This window comes from Oryctolagus cuniculus, chromosome 11, assembly GCF_051225735.1.
Source record: "Oryctolagus cuniculus isolate XC-2025 breed Fujian yellow rabbit chromosome 11, ASM5122573v1, whole genome shotgun sequence".
Classification (NCBI taxonomy): Eukaryota; Metazoa; Chordata; class Mammalia; order Lagomorpha; family Leporidae; genus Oryctolagus; species Oryctolagus cuniculus.
Genome location: NC_142877.1, coordinates 29,597,532 through 29,613,483, shown reverse-complemented (window position 1 = coordinate 29,613,483; position 15,952 = coordinate 29,597,532).

The window sequence follows — 15,952 nt, the reverse complement described above, 5'->3', positions numbered from 1 at the left end:
TCTCTCCCGGCGCTTGCTGTCTTTTCCCTTCTCGGGCCTCCATGGCTGTGATTCTGACACTTGCCCCAGCATTGGGTTGAGCTTGGGTTGAGCTTGGCCTCAGTGCCCTGGCTCTGGCCGTCGCAGGCTTGGGTTTCCCCGGGCTCTGAGAGGTTCCAGCAGCCTCAGCGTTTCAGGCTACGTGTCTCTGGGTCACGGCTCTGACATCCACCGCCTTCACTCCTTTTTCTGTTGCAAAACTGACACAAGTGCACTGCATCAGGGAAGGCGTGGCTCCAAGGCAGGAGAAGGAAACAGAGGCAGTTTCCCTAGCACCGGCGTAGGGAAGACAGACACCCGGTTCCTTCCTGCATGTGGACGAGGAGGTGGCCTCCCAGGCCTGCTCATCAGAGAATGCCACTGGGCTGGGAACGAATGCTACCTTTGGTGCCATTTTGCTATGCTGTGGGAACTGGGCTTGAGGGGCTCCTGTAGGAAAACTTCTGTTTTGCTTCTTGTAGAATTCTTGGTCACATTCCCAGATTCTTTAAAAACCTCTAACCCAAAGGCAAGCGCACCCAGGCTCGGAGCGGATTCTAACCTGTGGAGACACATGAGTCACCGGCTCCCACACGAGACCAGAGAGAGAGAATATGGCTCAAATCGGCCTCTTCTGAGGCAAAGACTGACCAAGTTGAACATCGCAGCCAAGGTATCTGCAAGTGCAGGCCGACTCGCGCTGTTCACTGACAGAGGAGAAACTTGGCGAAGCAGCCTGGTTTTTTCCCCCACAACAGGAAAAAGGTAGAAAAGCACAAGAAATGCGCCTCAGCACCTTCACTCCCCGCCTCAAAGCGGATCTGCCCAGGACCATGCACTTGACACAGCCGTGAGGGAGGGCGCGAGAGGAAGAGAGCAATGATTTCCCCAGGTGCAAGCAGGAGTCAGAGGTGAAATGTAATTTGAGTCAGCTTTATGTCCACCAAATTGATCGATCTGGAGAGAGAACTGTGCAAATCGGCCACTGGCTTGGGGCTTCCAGATACAAGCGGCGCTTGGCCTATGAGGCGCAGACTCCTGGCCGTGAATTCTGTCCAGAACCCAGCCAGCCAGCCACCTGGACCTTTGGGCGCCATTGCTGAGGGGTGGGCCAGGTCATAGCCTGAATTCAGAACACCTTTGGGTGAAGAATGGCCATGTTGTTAGCAGAAAATGGCAATTTTGAGCCCCCTACAACTGAACTGACAAGACATCTGGGTGTGCTATGGCCAAAATGACAACCACATGGGGCGGGCGCTGTGACACAGTAGGTTAATCCTCAGCCTGCGGCACCGGCATCCCATATAGGTGCCGGTTCTAGTCCCGGCTGATCCTCTTCTGATCCAGCTCTCTGCTATGGCCTGGGAAAGCAGTGGAGTATGGCTCAAGTCCTTGGGCCCCTGCACCCACATGGGAGACCGGAGGAAGCTCCTGAATCCTGGCTTCGGATCGGCACAGCTTTGGCCATTGAGGCCATTTGGGGAGTGAACCAGCAGATGGAAGACCTCTCTGTCTCTCCTTCTCACTGTCTGTAACTCTAACTCTCAAACAAATAAATAAAAACTCAAAGAAAAAATGACAACCACAGCTATATCCTTTCTGTGTTGGTTTCTTCACTGACACTGTGTGTCTGTTCTCCTTCTCTCCTTCTCAAATAAAATGCATAAATGAAGGTTTTAAAAGAGAACACACAGAGCCCAGTGTTGTGGTGCAGCGGGTTAAGTTGCTGCATACAACATCGGCATCCTGTATGGGTGCTGACTCGCGTCCCTGCTGTTTCAGCTCCCTTCTGATTCAGCTCCCCGCTAATGAGTCTGGGAAAGCAGCAGAAGGAGGCCCAAGTCCTCAGGCCCCTGCGTCCATGTGGGAGACCCGGATGAAGCTCCTGGCTCCTGGTTTTGGCCTGGCCCAGCCCCAGCTGCCGCTGTCATGTGGTGAGTGAACCAATGGATGGAAGATGGATCTCTCTCTCCATCCCTCTGTAACTCTGCCTTTCAAATAAATAAATCTTTAAAAAAGTAAATATTTTGAGAGAGAGAGAGAGAGAACACTGAGCCAGGTCTCCCTATTTTACCATGTAAGGATGTAGTGATACGCCAAGCTCTGTGAACCAGAGAGCAAATCTGCCGGGCCCCTGATCTTGGACTTCCAGCCTCTGAACCATGGGAATTAAGTTCTCTTCCTTATGAGCTATGGTGATTTGTTGCACGCATATTTTGTGACAGCAATCCAAGTCATCTCAGACAGATGCCCACCTTGCTTTCCTCACCACAGTATTAGATCACATGACAAGAGAACGGAACCTTACGCTACGCTACACGGTGGAATAACAGGAACGAGGGAAATACAGTGCAAGTTACCACTCCATGAACATAAGAGGGGCAAATGCTCAGTAGTCACTAGCGCAGGGTAGGCTGGGCCCCTCACAGGCAGGCCCCAGAGGTGGAGGAGGGAGCTGCAGCCGTGAGCATCTCCCCAAGGGGCCATCTGCAGTGGGCACTGTGCAGGGCGCAGTTCCTGGGGGTGGTGAAGCTGTCCTGGAACTTGCTCCATCCCTGGGAGGTTGAGGTCTCAGCGTGGCTTTACAAGCACAGGCTGTTTAGGCTGGGTTCACTGTTTCTCTGACAATTACCTTGAAAACCTAGTAGGCTTCTCTCTCTCTCTCTCTCTCTCTCTCTCTTTTTTTTTTTTTGACAGGCAGAGTTAGACAGTGAGAGAGAGAGAGAGAAAGACAGAGAGAAAGGTCTTCCTTCCGTTGGTTCACTCCCCAAATGGCCACTACGGCCGGCACGCTGTGGCTGGTGCAGAAGTCAGGTGCTTCCTCCTGGTCTCCCATGCGGGTGCAGGCGCCCAAGCACTTGGGCCATCCTCCACTGCCTTCCCGGGCCACAGCAGAGAGCTGGACTGGAAGAGGAGCAACTGGGACAGAACCGGTGCCCCAACTGGGACCAGAGGGACCAGAACCCGGTGTGCCTGCATCGCAGGCAGGGGATTAGCCTAGTGAGCCACGGTGCCAGCCAGTAGGCTTCTCTTGTATTTGCTTCCGCTTGGTTCCATGTGCCAGAAACAATGCTCTCCAATGTCTCTCTCAAGCGTGCTCTATTTCTTGGCTTCCCCGTCCCTACCTTACTCTTCTTCAGTGTCATGTATCTAGAGCCAGACCAGACGAATCGACAGGTATGGGGAGGCACCTTTCTTGCCTGATCTTTGCTAAAGGCCTGAGCCTCTTTGTTTTACTAAAATTCCTTAATGACACATTGCTCTTCAAAGCCTTTTTTGGGGGTTTATCTAAACATTTAGGGTTTAGGAGTCATCGGTCGTTCCAACACCTCAAGATCTTCAGTCTCTGAATTCCCCGTATTCCCTTTGCTCTAGGCTGATAAACCACACAAAGTTTCTAGAGTTCATCTTGCTTGTATTACAGGAATACCTTGCTAACCCCAGCAACAGCCAACACAGACTACCACTATTCCAACATCTCCTGTAGAGCCACTGACCCAGCGTGCCTGTGATCTGCCCTGAAGTTACGGCAGGCTGCTTTGTAACAAATGTTTTGCCTCCTCCTGTAAGCCTCCTTCTTCCCTCCTGCCCCGTGGGCTACTCCACTACTGCCGCCTGGTGAGCCCTAATTAATGCTGAACGATTTTAGTCTTTTGAATATGGACGTATCCAATTTCTTTTACAATTTTTGAGCCTAATTAAGCCATGGTAGACTGTGGCAACAAAAAGACTCAAACGTAATTGCTCAGCACTTAGACATTGGCTCTCATTCTCAGAATAATCAAGGGAGATTCCATGCTAGCAAGAAAGTGCGTTTCTGCTTCACGTAGTCACTCTAGATACCAATGATTCATAGGTGCCTTCCCAGTTTGCCTGCAGGAATGGGACCCCCCACCCCCACATCCCATTAGCTGGAAGGACAAAGGTGGCCATGTGTGGTAGGATTTATGGGCCAGGATTAAAAGCAGTGCACATTCTTCAACTTGCTGTCCATTTCCTGGAACTCAGTCACATGGCCACAACCAGCTACAAGGTAGCCTGGGAAATGTAGTCTAGCTGGGCACCAAGAGCAGGAAGAACAGCATCTGCACAGTGCCTCTTTCTGAGATACCTCATCCTTACATGGGAGGCAGTGCTGGCTTCAGGAGTCTAAGGGGGGCTGGCGCCACGGCTTACTAGGCTAATCCTCCACCTAGCGGCGCCAGCACACCGGGTTCTAGTCCTGGTTTGGGCGTCGGATTCTGCCCCGGTTGTCCCTCTTCCAGGCCAGCTCTCTGCTGTGGCCAGGGAGTGCAGTGGAGGATGGCCCAAGTGCTTGGGCCCTGCACCCCGTGGGAGACCTGGAGAAGCACCTGGCTCTTGCCTTCGGATCAGCGCGGAGCGCCAGCCACAGCGCGCCGGCCGTGGCGGCCATTGGAGGGTGAACCAATGGCAAAAGGAAGACCTTTCTCTCTGTCTCTCTCTCTCTCACTATCCACTCTGCCTGTCAAATAAATAAATAAAGGAGTCTAAGGGGAGAAGAAAGTTGGACACAGTGGTGTAGGGCAGCATATAGAAATGTCAACGCACGGCTGAGACACCCCAGGGGCAGCAGAGTAACCAGGTAAAATACACTTGAACAGAGACACAGTCTCCCCAGGCAATATGTTACTAACTTTTCCTTTGCTTTATCCTATTCCTTTTTGAAAAACGATGTTCCACCATCACAAATAGCCTCCGGAAATACATTGATATGAATCCAGGCCTACCTATACCTATCAAATTCCTTTCTTCCATTGTTCAAAAATTAACATTGAGGAAGAATGTGTCAGCCTTTCGCACGAGAGCTTTGACAATATTGTGGTGTCTGAGCTATTTCCAGGTATTTTGTCTACAGTCAAAACTGTGAGCCAGAAAAAATGAGCTGCTGCTTTTGAAGCATGGCCATGTACACTTGCCCCACATCTAGGCCAGCTTGGGCCATGTCTCTTAATAAAGGGGCTTGTGGTAGAATCCAATCGTGTTGGCCGGCGCTGCGGCTCACTAGGCTAATCCTCCACCTAGGGGCGCCGGCACACCGGGTTCTAGTCCCGGTCGGGGCGCTGGATTCTGTCCCGGTTGCCCCTCTTCCAGCCAGCTCTCTGCTGTGGCCCGGGAGTGCAGTGGAGGATGGCCCAGGTGCTTGGACCCTGCACCACATAGGAGACCAGGATAAGCGCCTGGCTCCTGCATTCAGATAGGTGCGGTGCGCCGGCGGCAGCGCTCCGGCTGTGGTGGCCATTGGAGGGTGAACCAACGGCAAAGGAAGACCTTTCTCTCTGTCTCTCTCTCTCTCACTGTCCACTCTGCCTGTAAAAAAAAAAAAATCCAATTGTGCAAGGAGCCATTTTCAGCGTGAATTGTGGGGAGTGTGTGCATCCTAGGAAGGATCTGGGGGATGCAGGGATGGAGAGCAGTCTGCCACTGGCTTTCTGCCACAGGAGGAGGCGGCTCTACCCTCAGAAGCCTGTGAGGAACTAGAAGGACCAAGTGATGGTAGGGCGGAGGCTTCTGGGAAGAAAATCTCAGTATTTAAATGGCAGGTGGACAGGCATTTGATTATTTGATCCAGTTTCTGTATCTGAATGATAAGGAGAAACTCTTTTTTTATGAGTTTCTCTTTTAATTTTTTGTTATTTTTTTAAAGATTATTTATTTATTTACTTTAGAGGTAGAGTTACAGACAGAGAGAGGGAGAGACACAGAGAGAGGTCTTCCATCTACTGGTTCATTCTCAAATGGCTGGAGCTGGGCCAGGCTGAAGCCAGGAGCCAGGAGCTTCCTCTGGGTCTCCCACATGGGTGCAGGGGCCCAAGCATTTGAGCCATCTTCCACTGCCTTCCTAGGCCATAGCAGAGAGCTGGATCGGAAGAGGAGCAGCCAGGACATGAACCGGTGCCCTTGAGGGATGCCGTCACCCCAGAGGGAGGCTTAGTCCACCATGCCACAGCACTGGCCCCAAGGAGAAACTTTTGTAACAAGCAAAGTCCGATGCAGAAGGTGGGTATTATTTCATTCTTTTGATTACAAAACAAGTCTTTCACCAAGACTGCTCTCGCTTCTTCTAGGGCCACATTAGCACAAAAACTGAAAGATATTGGCTTCCTTCCAAGAACAAAAAGAGGTGTGTGTGTGTGTGTATGTGAGTAATTCTAAATCCTGTGAAATTCTTGTTTGTCTTTTTTGCTCAAGGTCATGCAGGAGTATTGATGATTTTCAACACTTTTTTTTTAAGGTCAAATTGAAGAGTGCAATTATGCAACCTTAGTCTTACACTATATCTCTTTGTCTAAATATGTGTCCTGTGTGTGTGTGTGTGTGTGTAAGAAATAATGGTTCTGGGGTCAGTGTTATGGAACAACGGGTTAAGCCACTCTGTACAAGGTCAGCCAGCATCCATATGGGCACCAGTTCAAGTCCTGCCTGCTCTACTTCCAATCCAGCTTCCTACTAATGTGGCTGAAAAAGCAGTGGACGATGGCTCAAGTACTTGAACCTCTGCCACCCACTTGGGAGATCTGGATGAAGCTCCTGGCTTTGGCCCAGCCTAGCCTCACTGTGTGGCCATTTGAGGAGTGGGCCAGCAGATGGATGATCTCTCTCTCTCTCTCTCTCTCTTTCTCTCTCTCCCCCTCTGCCTTTAGAATAAATAATCTTAAGTGAAAAAAGAAATAATTGTCCTGAAAAAAAAAGGAGACGGAACCGATCAGTATTCAAAGAGATGTGATGGCTTATGTTAGTAATGTTGTTATCGGTGATATTAGTATTAATGCAATCATCACTATGTGTTGCGATCAGTGTGAGTGTTTGTATTGGACAGTAGGAGTAAATTACCTCCAAGGAGCCTAACAAAGATTTCAAGATTTTATGATTGTTTATTCATATTAAATTACCTTTATCCTGATCAGCTCATGCTCAAAGCACTTTCTTTACATTTATATCATTCATTCTCACTTCTACTCACATTCAAAAGAAGAGACAACACTTTGGGGGGGGGCAGCCCCTGCACAGGCCTGGGCTGGAAGTGAGTCTGCGATGGCAGGGGGACTCCCTGGGACTTGTTTTCTGCAGTCATAGAGAGCTTTGGTTAGGATCAGGACTGGAGAGCAACCCAGCAGGGCCCCACATGGACCTTCCTTGGGATCTGCATTGAAAATTTGAAGATGGTTCAGTCAACATAGGAATCCATATTAGAGGGTAAGATTTTCATTCATGTCAAAACTGGGGTGAGGCATGGGCGCGCTCAGAAACCTTCAGGCTTCTAGCACTTGAACGAACCTTCACGTGCTCCTTATGAACGTCCACTAAGGTTAGTTCTGTTGGACAAACCTATATAACACTTTAGATATTTTCTTCATTAAAACTCGGTCAACTCCATGAAGTGCTCAGAAATCTTGCTCAAGAAATGGTCTACCGGTTGCCCCTCTTCCAGGCCAGCCCTCTGCTGTGGCCAGGGAGTGCAGTGGAGGATGGCCCAGGTGCTTGGGCCCTGCACCCCATGGGAGACCAGGAAAAGCACCTGGCTCCTGGCTCCTGCCATTGGATCAGCGCGGTGCGCCGGCCGCAGTGCGCCGGCCGCGGCGGCCATTGGAGGGTGAACCAACGGCAAAAGGAAGACCTTTCTCTCTGTCTCTCTCTCACTGTCCACTCTGCCTGTCAAAAAAAAAAAAAAAAAAATGGTCTAAGGACAAACAGAAATATGTGTTGCCTCTTCGGAGCTTAAAGCCTACGTCAAGATTGATTTTAAACATTCAACAGGGACTTGCAGGTGAGGAATTTCATGGATTCATTCCTTCACTCTCTAGGATGAAGGTTATATGGCTTTTGTAGGATTCTCAAAGAGGTTCATTATCCTAGAAGGTTAAGGAGCTCTGGACTCATGCGAGAGCTGGCCATAAATCAAACGTCTGTCACTGCTTGTCCACACAGGGCAGTGGGCACCCAGCTGCTTGCTTCTTCCTTGCTCTCTTTTTTATTTTTTTTTTAATTTTGTAAAGAAGATTTATTTATTTATTTATTTGAAAGTCAGAGTTAGAAAGAGATGGAGGCAGAGAGAGAGAGAAAGAGAGAGAGAGAGGTCTTCCATCCACTGGTCCACCGGATTGGCCACAATGGCCAGAGCTGTGCCGATCCGAAGCCAGGAGCCAGGAGCTTCTTCTGGGTCTCCCACGTGGGTACAGGGGCCCAGGGACTTGGGCCATCTTCCACTGCCTTCCCAGGCCATAGTAGAGAGCTGGATCAAAAGAGGAGCAGCTGGGACACGAACTAGTGCCCACATGGGATGCCGGTGCTGCAGGCTGGGGCTTTAACCCACTGTGTCACAGTGCTGACCCCAATAATAAATAATATCTTTAAAAATATTTTTAAATGATATTTCATGTTACCACAGAACCGAATAGATGCCATACCTGGCTCACTCCTACACACCTTGTACTGATATCACAGCAATGTTTTTGTTTGTTTGTTTGTTTGTTTTTTTCTTGACAGGTAGAGTGGACAGTGAGAGAGAGAGAGAGAGAGAGAGAAAGGTCTTCCTTTGCCGTTGGTTCACCCTCCAATGGCTGCTGTGGCCGGCGCACCGCGCTGATCCGATGGCAGGAGCCAGGTGATTCTCCTGGTCTCCCATGGGGTGCAGGGCCCAAGCACTTGGACCATCCTCCACTGCACTCCTGGGCCACAGCAGAGAGCTGGCCTGGAAGAGGGGCAACCGGGACAGAATACGGCACCCTGACCGGGACTAGAACCTGGTGTGCCGGTGCCGCAAGGCGGAGGATTAGCCTAGTGAGCCGCGGTGCCGGCTACAGCAATGTTTTAATGAAGGTCGTCATCCCCATTACCATTAACAACTAACCTCTGTTATTGGAACAAATTATGTTGGTTAAATTCAATCTTTCCAAAGGTGTTATCTCTTTTGAGCCTAGAAACCTTGCGGGCGGCAGGCAGGCGAGGTACTCCCCGTCCTTTCAGAGATGAGACCACGGAGAAAGACCTGAAGAGTTAAGTGACTTGCACACAGTCCCAAGCCAAGAATAGAAAAGAGACTAAAATTTCCCTTCCTGCTTCCCACCACACTATACCTTTGTGTACATTTTTTGACAGAGTCGGGTTTTATTTTAAGGCACTCCGAGGCCCTGACCAGGCATCTTGTTTTAATTACACCACTTGCAAACTGAACGCACGGGTTGCCAAGAAGACATTTGACCACTTAAGTCACTCTGGAGGAAAGCTTGCGGACCGGGCTTTTAATTGGATTGGCTACAGATAAATCAAACACTACCACAAGTGAGTTTTTTTTTTTAAATGATTCTATTTTATTAGGCAGATAGAGCTGGCCTTACCCCTGCACACTGGAGTTACTTAGTGTCTCCTGTTGATAACATTTTGCATATTGTTTCCCTTCTCTTTCTCTTGGCTGCTCTGCTGGAGGTTGAGTGCTTCATGGAGTGGAAACTTGGGTTATTGCATTGATCTCATTGTGAAAAAATGCTGAATTTACCGTGTCCAGCACCCAGAGGAAGGTCTACGCCCCTCTTCTCTGCTCTGTGCACAGCAGAAACAAACCTAGGACACTAGGTAAGGTTTAGGTAGTCTAGAAGGTGAGTTAAGATCAATATGCAGGGGTCAGCGCCATGGCTCACTTGGTTAATCCTCCGCCTAAAGTGCCGGCATCCCATATGGGCGCTGGTTCTAGTCCCGGTTGCTCCTCTTCCAGTCCAGCTCTCTGCTGTGGCCCAGGAGGGCAGTGGACGATGGCCCAAGTGCTTGGGCTCCTGCACCCACATGGGAGACCGGGCTTTGGATCAGCGCAGCGCCAGCTGTGGCGGCCATTTGGGAGTGAACCAATAGAAGGAAGCCCTTTCTGTCTCTCTCTCTCACTGTCTGTAACTCTACCTGTCAAATAAATTTTAAAAAAAAATCAATATGCATAGCCCAGCAGCACTGGCCTAGAGGGAGGACAAGAAATAAGCCATAGCAGAGAGAAGTCAGAGAACTGGGGGGCCGGTGCTGTGGCGCAGCAGGCTAAAGCCCTGGCCTGAAGCGCTGGCATCCCATATGGGCGCCAGTTTGAGTTCCGGCTGCTCCTCTTCCAATCAAGCTCCCTGCTATGGCCTGGGAAAGCAATAGAAGATGGTCCAAGTGCTTGGGCCCCTGCACCCATATGGGAGACCCGGAAGAAGCTCCTGGCTCCTGGCTTCGAATGGGCCCAGCTGGGGAGTGAACCAACGGGTGGAAGACCTCTCTATCTCTACCTCTCTCTGTAACTCTTTCAAATAAATAAAATAAATCTTTTTAAAAATTTTCTGAACTGTTCCGCTGCTCTATGGAGCCCCAGCACTGAAAGGAGGGGACAAAGCCCCACCATCAATATGATTTGGGCAAACGACCATCACGGGCTTGATCACCTCCTGCTGGCTCCATGTCTCCCGAGTCCAAAGCCAAGCAGGGACTATAGATGATGCAGTACTGGGGGATGGTGTACACTTCCCTGCAGGTAATGAATACCCAACAGCCTTGTGGACTGGCCCATTAGACTTGCTGGCAAGGGAGCTGGTGATGTGGGATGCGGGATGAAGGTTGTGGAAACGCAGTCATCCCAGATCCTCTTTCATTGGAAAGCTCTCCATTATGGAGCAGGTGTAGCATGGAGAGTAGCATGGAGAGTAATACTGTAAAGCAGCAAAGGGGCCACACTGGAGGAAACCAGCCCTGTGGGAGGACAGAGCAGCCCACGAGGCAGAAACCCTGGATTTGGGCTCCTGGACCTGGGATGGAGTAAGGCAGTTTGGGGCTTTATCTTATCTCTGTAATTTGCCAGAGGACTCACACTTGAATTAAACCAGACTAAAGCAACCTGGTTAACGACAACCACAGTACTTCCAGCAGGCTATGTGGTAAGGTAGCCACTCTGTAGCATCTCTGATGTCCTTATAACAAGCCCCATGGCCTCTTTGCAAACTAACGGAGTCATGAACTATGGTTTGACTACCCAGAGCCTTTCTGATTTAAGAAGAAATTCCAGGAGCCAGAGGTGACCTTTCAGGTGCCTTTGAAAGGGAAGGAAACTTCTATGCGAGTATGAGTCAACTGATTTCTTTATTACACTGGAAAACCTATTTTAGGATTTCTCATAAACTCAATTAACAAGAAATATTCTGTCAAAGCAAGTTACAAGCTTAAAGTAGTGAAGCCAATACTTTGGTGGCATATTATAACCAAAGAAGTTCTCTTCTTTGGTTATAATATGCCACCAAAGTATTAATGAAATGAGCAAATAAGTTCCACGTTCTTGAATTCAACTCAAGTTAGGAAACACATCTTAGCTCTCTACTCTGCACAGAGCATGTTGCACTCTGTCGGGGGGATGTAAGGCAGAAGGAGCCCAAATACAGGTTGGTGCCTTTCCACTGTGGCAGTTCCTTTTCAGCCTGGCAAGTCAAGGAGAAGCTGGCACTTGCCAGTTAAAAATAAAACGGGGCAGCAGTTAAGACACCACTTGGGACCCCCTGTGTCCCATGATCAGAGTATTTGGGTTTGAGTCTCAGCTCCACTCCTTGTTCCAGCTCCGGGCTTCAGCCCATCCCAGTTCTGGCTGTTGCAGGTATTTGGAGAGTGAACCAGCAGATGGGAAAATTTTGTCTCTGTCTCTCTGCTTTTCAAAATAAATAAATAAGTAAATAACATTCTTTTTTTAATATTTATTTATTTACTTGAAAGAGTTACACACAGAGAGAAGGAGAGGCTGAGAGAGAGGTCTTCCATCTGCTGGTTCACTCCCTAATTGGCTGCAAGGGCTGGAGTTGCACCGATCCGAAGCCAGGAGCCAGGAGCTTCTTCCGGGTCTCCCATGTGGGTGCAGGGGCCCGAGGACTTGGGCCATCTTCTCCTGCTTTCCCAGGCCATAGCAGAGAGCTGGATCAGAAGTGGAGCAGCAGGGACTAGAACCTGTGCCTTTGCAGGTGGTGGCTTTACCCGCTATGCCACAGCGCTGGCCCTGTAAATAACTAATTCTTAAAAAGAAAAAAAAAAAATGAGAACATGTTGACACCTACCATGACATCTTCTGGAGTCTTGTTTCCTAAAATGCAACAGCTCTGATGGAACAAATTACACTCACACTTAGTCTCTCTTGGTCTCTAAGATACTTGTTGACTATTACCACATTTGGAAGATGCATTTATTGATTTTAGTATCCTGAAATCAAGTGGCCCACCAGGCTGCATACTGGTGACCATCAGAAATATTCGACAGATATGAACTTAGTGGAGAAATTTAATATGGTAATGTTTTTCATTCGTTAACAGACTGAAGATTTGCTTTATGGTGGAAAGAGAATTTATCTGGTAGCTAATTTCACCAACGTGGAGGCATATCTGGTATATCTCAGGGGAGGTGCCCCCACAAAATTGTAATCATCATTAAGTTTGCCTTTGGGGTCACCGGCCCCATTATTTTCTCCATCCCTCACTTCCAAGTGTCTGTCTTTCAGGCTACAGGGCACTGACCTTGCATATCTGTCTGTCAGGAGCTTCTCTTTTCTGATGGAACTCTTGTATGATCCACTCAACCAGCTGCTCCTGTTACTCTTCTCTATCTTTTTTAAAAAGATTTATTTATTACTTATTTGAAAGTCAGAGTTACAAAGAAGGAAAGGCAGAGTGAGAGAGGTCGGTCTTCCATCTGCTGGTTCACTCCCCAGATGGCCACAATGGCTGCAGCTGCAGCGATCCGAAGCCAGGAGCTTCTTCTGGGTCTCCCACATGGGTACAGGGGCCCAAGCACTTGGGCCATCTTCCACTGCTTTCCCAGGCCACAGTAGAGAGCTGGATCGGAAGTGGAGCAGCTGGGACTAGAACCGGCATCCATATGGGATGCCGGCACTGCAGGCAGTGGCTTTACCCAATAGGCTACAGCGCAGGCACCTTTTCTCTATTTTAGACTCCAGATCCAAACACGTAGTGAAATACTATTCTCTGGCTTGCTCCCCTCTGCTTAAAGAACATACCCTTTAAGACATTGGTACTGAGTTTTATTGAAAATTGTTTTATTTGCCGGCATACAGGCAGTTTTGACAAATGTTCCATGTGCACTTAAAAAGAATATGCATTCTTTCTCAGATGCAGCATTGTGCTAAAATCTTCCACTTCAGTTACAGATCTGTCTATTTCTCTTTTTAGTGCTGGTCACTACTTGTTTTAGATACTTTGAAGCTGTGTTACTGGGTACATACAAATTTAGAAATGTTAATAGTACTGTTGGGTTGATTCTCTTATTATGAAATATTCCTCATTATCTCTAATAATCCTCTGAAAAGTCTATCTTATACTATATACTCATGCCCACATCCTCTGTCTTTTATGTAAGACATGCATCATTATATTTTACTATTCTCTTACTTTTAACCTTCCTATATATTTATGCTTAATGTGCTTTGCTTTCAAGGACTAGCTTTTTAAAACTGATTTCACAATCTTTGTCTTTTTATTGGAATATTAAGTCTACATATTCATATATAATGACATATTTCAGTTTAAATGTGCTATCCTAAAATTCATTTTCAGTTTATCCCACTCCCAGTTATTCCCTTTTATCTTTTTCTTTCTTTCCTTTTTTTACCACTCAACTATTTCTATGACTCTACTTTCTCCCTCTACTGACTTGTCAGTTATGCAACCTTTTACTAATTTTTCTTATTACCCTCAAAATCACAGCTCTTATTCTTGACTTAGAAACTAATAAACAACACTGTTTTACAACTGTCTGGACCAAAGGCTTTAAAATGCTTTATCTCCATTCATCCCCTCTGTATTCTGATAAATCAGATTTTCAAAAATACATATTTCTATTTTTAAATTATTATTCTATATCTTTTTGATGGCATCTCAGCCTTTTATTTGCTCATACTTGGCCTCATCTTTTGGTCATTTGGCACACAGCTTAAGCAACTGTCTTCAAGGATTTCTGAAGAACGTGTCTTCAAGCCTCTGAGTAACTAAAATTGACCTTCTCTTGCCTTTCCTCATGCATGACAGTTTCTCTGAATACAAAGTGTGGCATTCAAACACTTCCCCTCTCGGTGGTAATCTGATGCTATCTTTAACCAGGGCACTTAGAGGCATTTTTCGATTGTTTGCCAGTTTTCCTCAAGGAGTGTCTTGATTTTACTTGTTAGAGTTCTCTGCTGATTTGCTTATTTATACCTTTTTTTTTTTTTTTTTACAAAAAAGAGATTATTTATTTATTTATTTGAGAGGTAGAGTTACAGAGAGAGGGAGAGACAGAGAAAGGTCTCCCATCCGCTGGTTCATTCCCCAAAGCTGCACCTGCTGGAGCCTGGAGCTTCTTCTGGGTCTCCACACGGGTGCAGGGGCCCAAGCACTTGGGCCATCTTCCCCTGCCTTCCCAGGCCATAGCAGAGAGCTGGATCGGAAGGGAACAGCCGGGACTAGAATCAGCGCCCATAGGAGATGCCAGTGCCCCACGGAGGCTTAGCCTTCTACGCCACAGCATTATTCACAAGTTTTAAGTGCCAAGTTGTGTGCCAAGGATACAGCAGTAAAATCTATAATTGCAGGTCTTAAGAAGTGTGTCTGGGAAGTAGATAAATACTATAATCATTACAATGTAGTGGGTTAAGCAGCGTGATGTGGGACAGACAGGGCACCTCTGGAGGAACTTGAAGGCCTTTTCCTAAACCACAACCATTTCTGGATGTTATTATTACTTTCATTTCATTACTATTACTATTACTTATAAATCTCGTCTCTGCCTTTCTGAAAAGAGCCATGACCATAATCGCTATAAACACCGCGTCGGGCCCCTGGCAGGACCCCTCCTCGTGTGCTGAGAAAGCTGGGGAGGAGGGTCTCCAGACCACACCTGCAGGAGGAGCTGTAACTTACTGTTAGGTGTGGAAATTAATGACTCGGACATTGCTCATTGAACTGGTACAGCCAGCTGACTACAGCGTCGGGGCCTTTGAACACAGCAAAGTCCCCTCCATGCACCGAAGGTTTGCTGGAGCACATTTCTGGGGCCTGCTCAGGCACAGCGTGATAGATGACTTGTGTGACATCCTCACAGTCTTGGGGCCAGCCAAGCATGGCTTCTCAGCTTGTGCATTCCTCACTTTCCTTCCTCCCCCACCCCCCGCACTGCTTGTTTACCAAGATTGATGAGGCTAATACAAATAATATAAATGACTGTTCATCTTCATTTGGGTTTTCCCAGAAGAAGACCTTGAGACGAGGTTTCAAGTGCAAGTAGTGACTTTGGAAGGTGCAGGGAATGCCAGCAGGTATGTGAGGCAGCAAGCAGGGACGGGAAGGGAGCCAATGAAGGGGACATTATTGGGACAGAGGCCACGATGGGCAACTGGTGCTGCATTTCAATGGGGAGCTCTGGGAGCCAGTGCACAGCACACGCCTCAGAGTTCTCGCCCGAGGAGCATCTTGGGTGAGATCTGCAATGTTTTTTTTTTTTTTCTGCAGTCTGGGCAGACAATGGTTGAAGCCCGCTCCCAGAAGAGTACGGTCAGCGCGCTTGTTGCTGGCCAGTGGTGAGTGTGGGTGGAGAGCCCTTGGGGGGTTTGGAGAGAGCCTCCCGGAGGGAGGTGACATTGGCAGTTTGAGTGGTGAAGGCACTCTGGGTGGTGTGCTCTATGCTCTTTGCCCAGTGCACACCAGTTCTTGTAAAACAACTTCTAGGGGAGAGGGAAACCCATTTCACTCTTTGGATCCTGTGGCAAAGAAGGTGTTTGAAGAGCCCCAGCTCCATCACTGCCGCCTCCCCCCTGGGCCACCCGGCAGCTGCTGAGCAGTTCAGGATGGTCCCGGGAGCGTCTATTCTCACTTGGATTCTATCCCCCACCACCACCCCACCAAGCTAACTGGCTTACTGCCCTTGGAAGGGCCCGTTT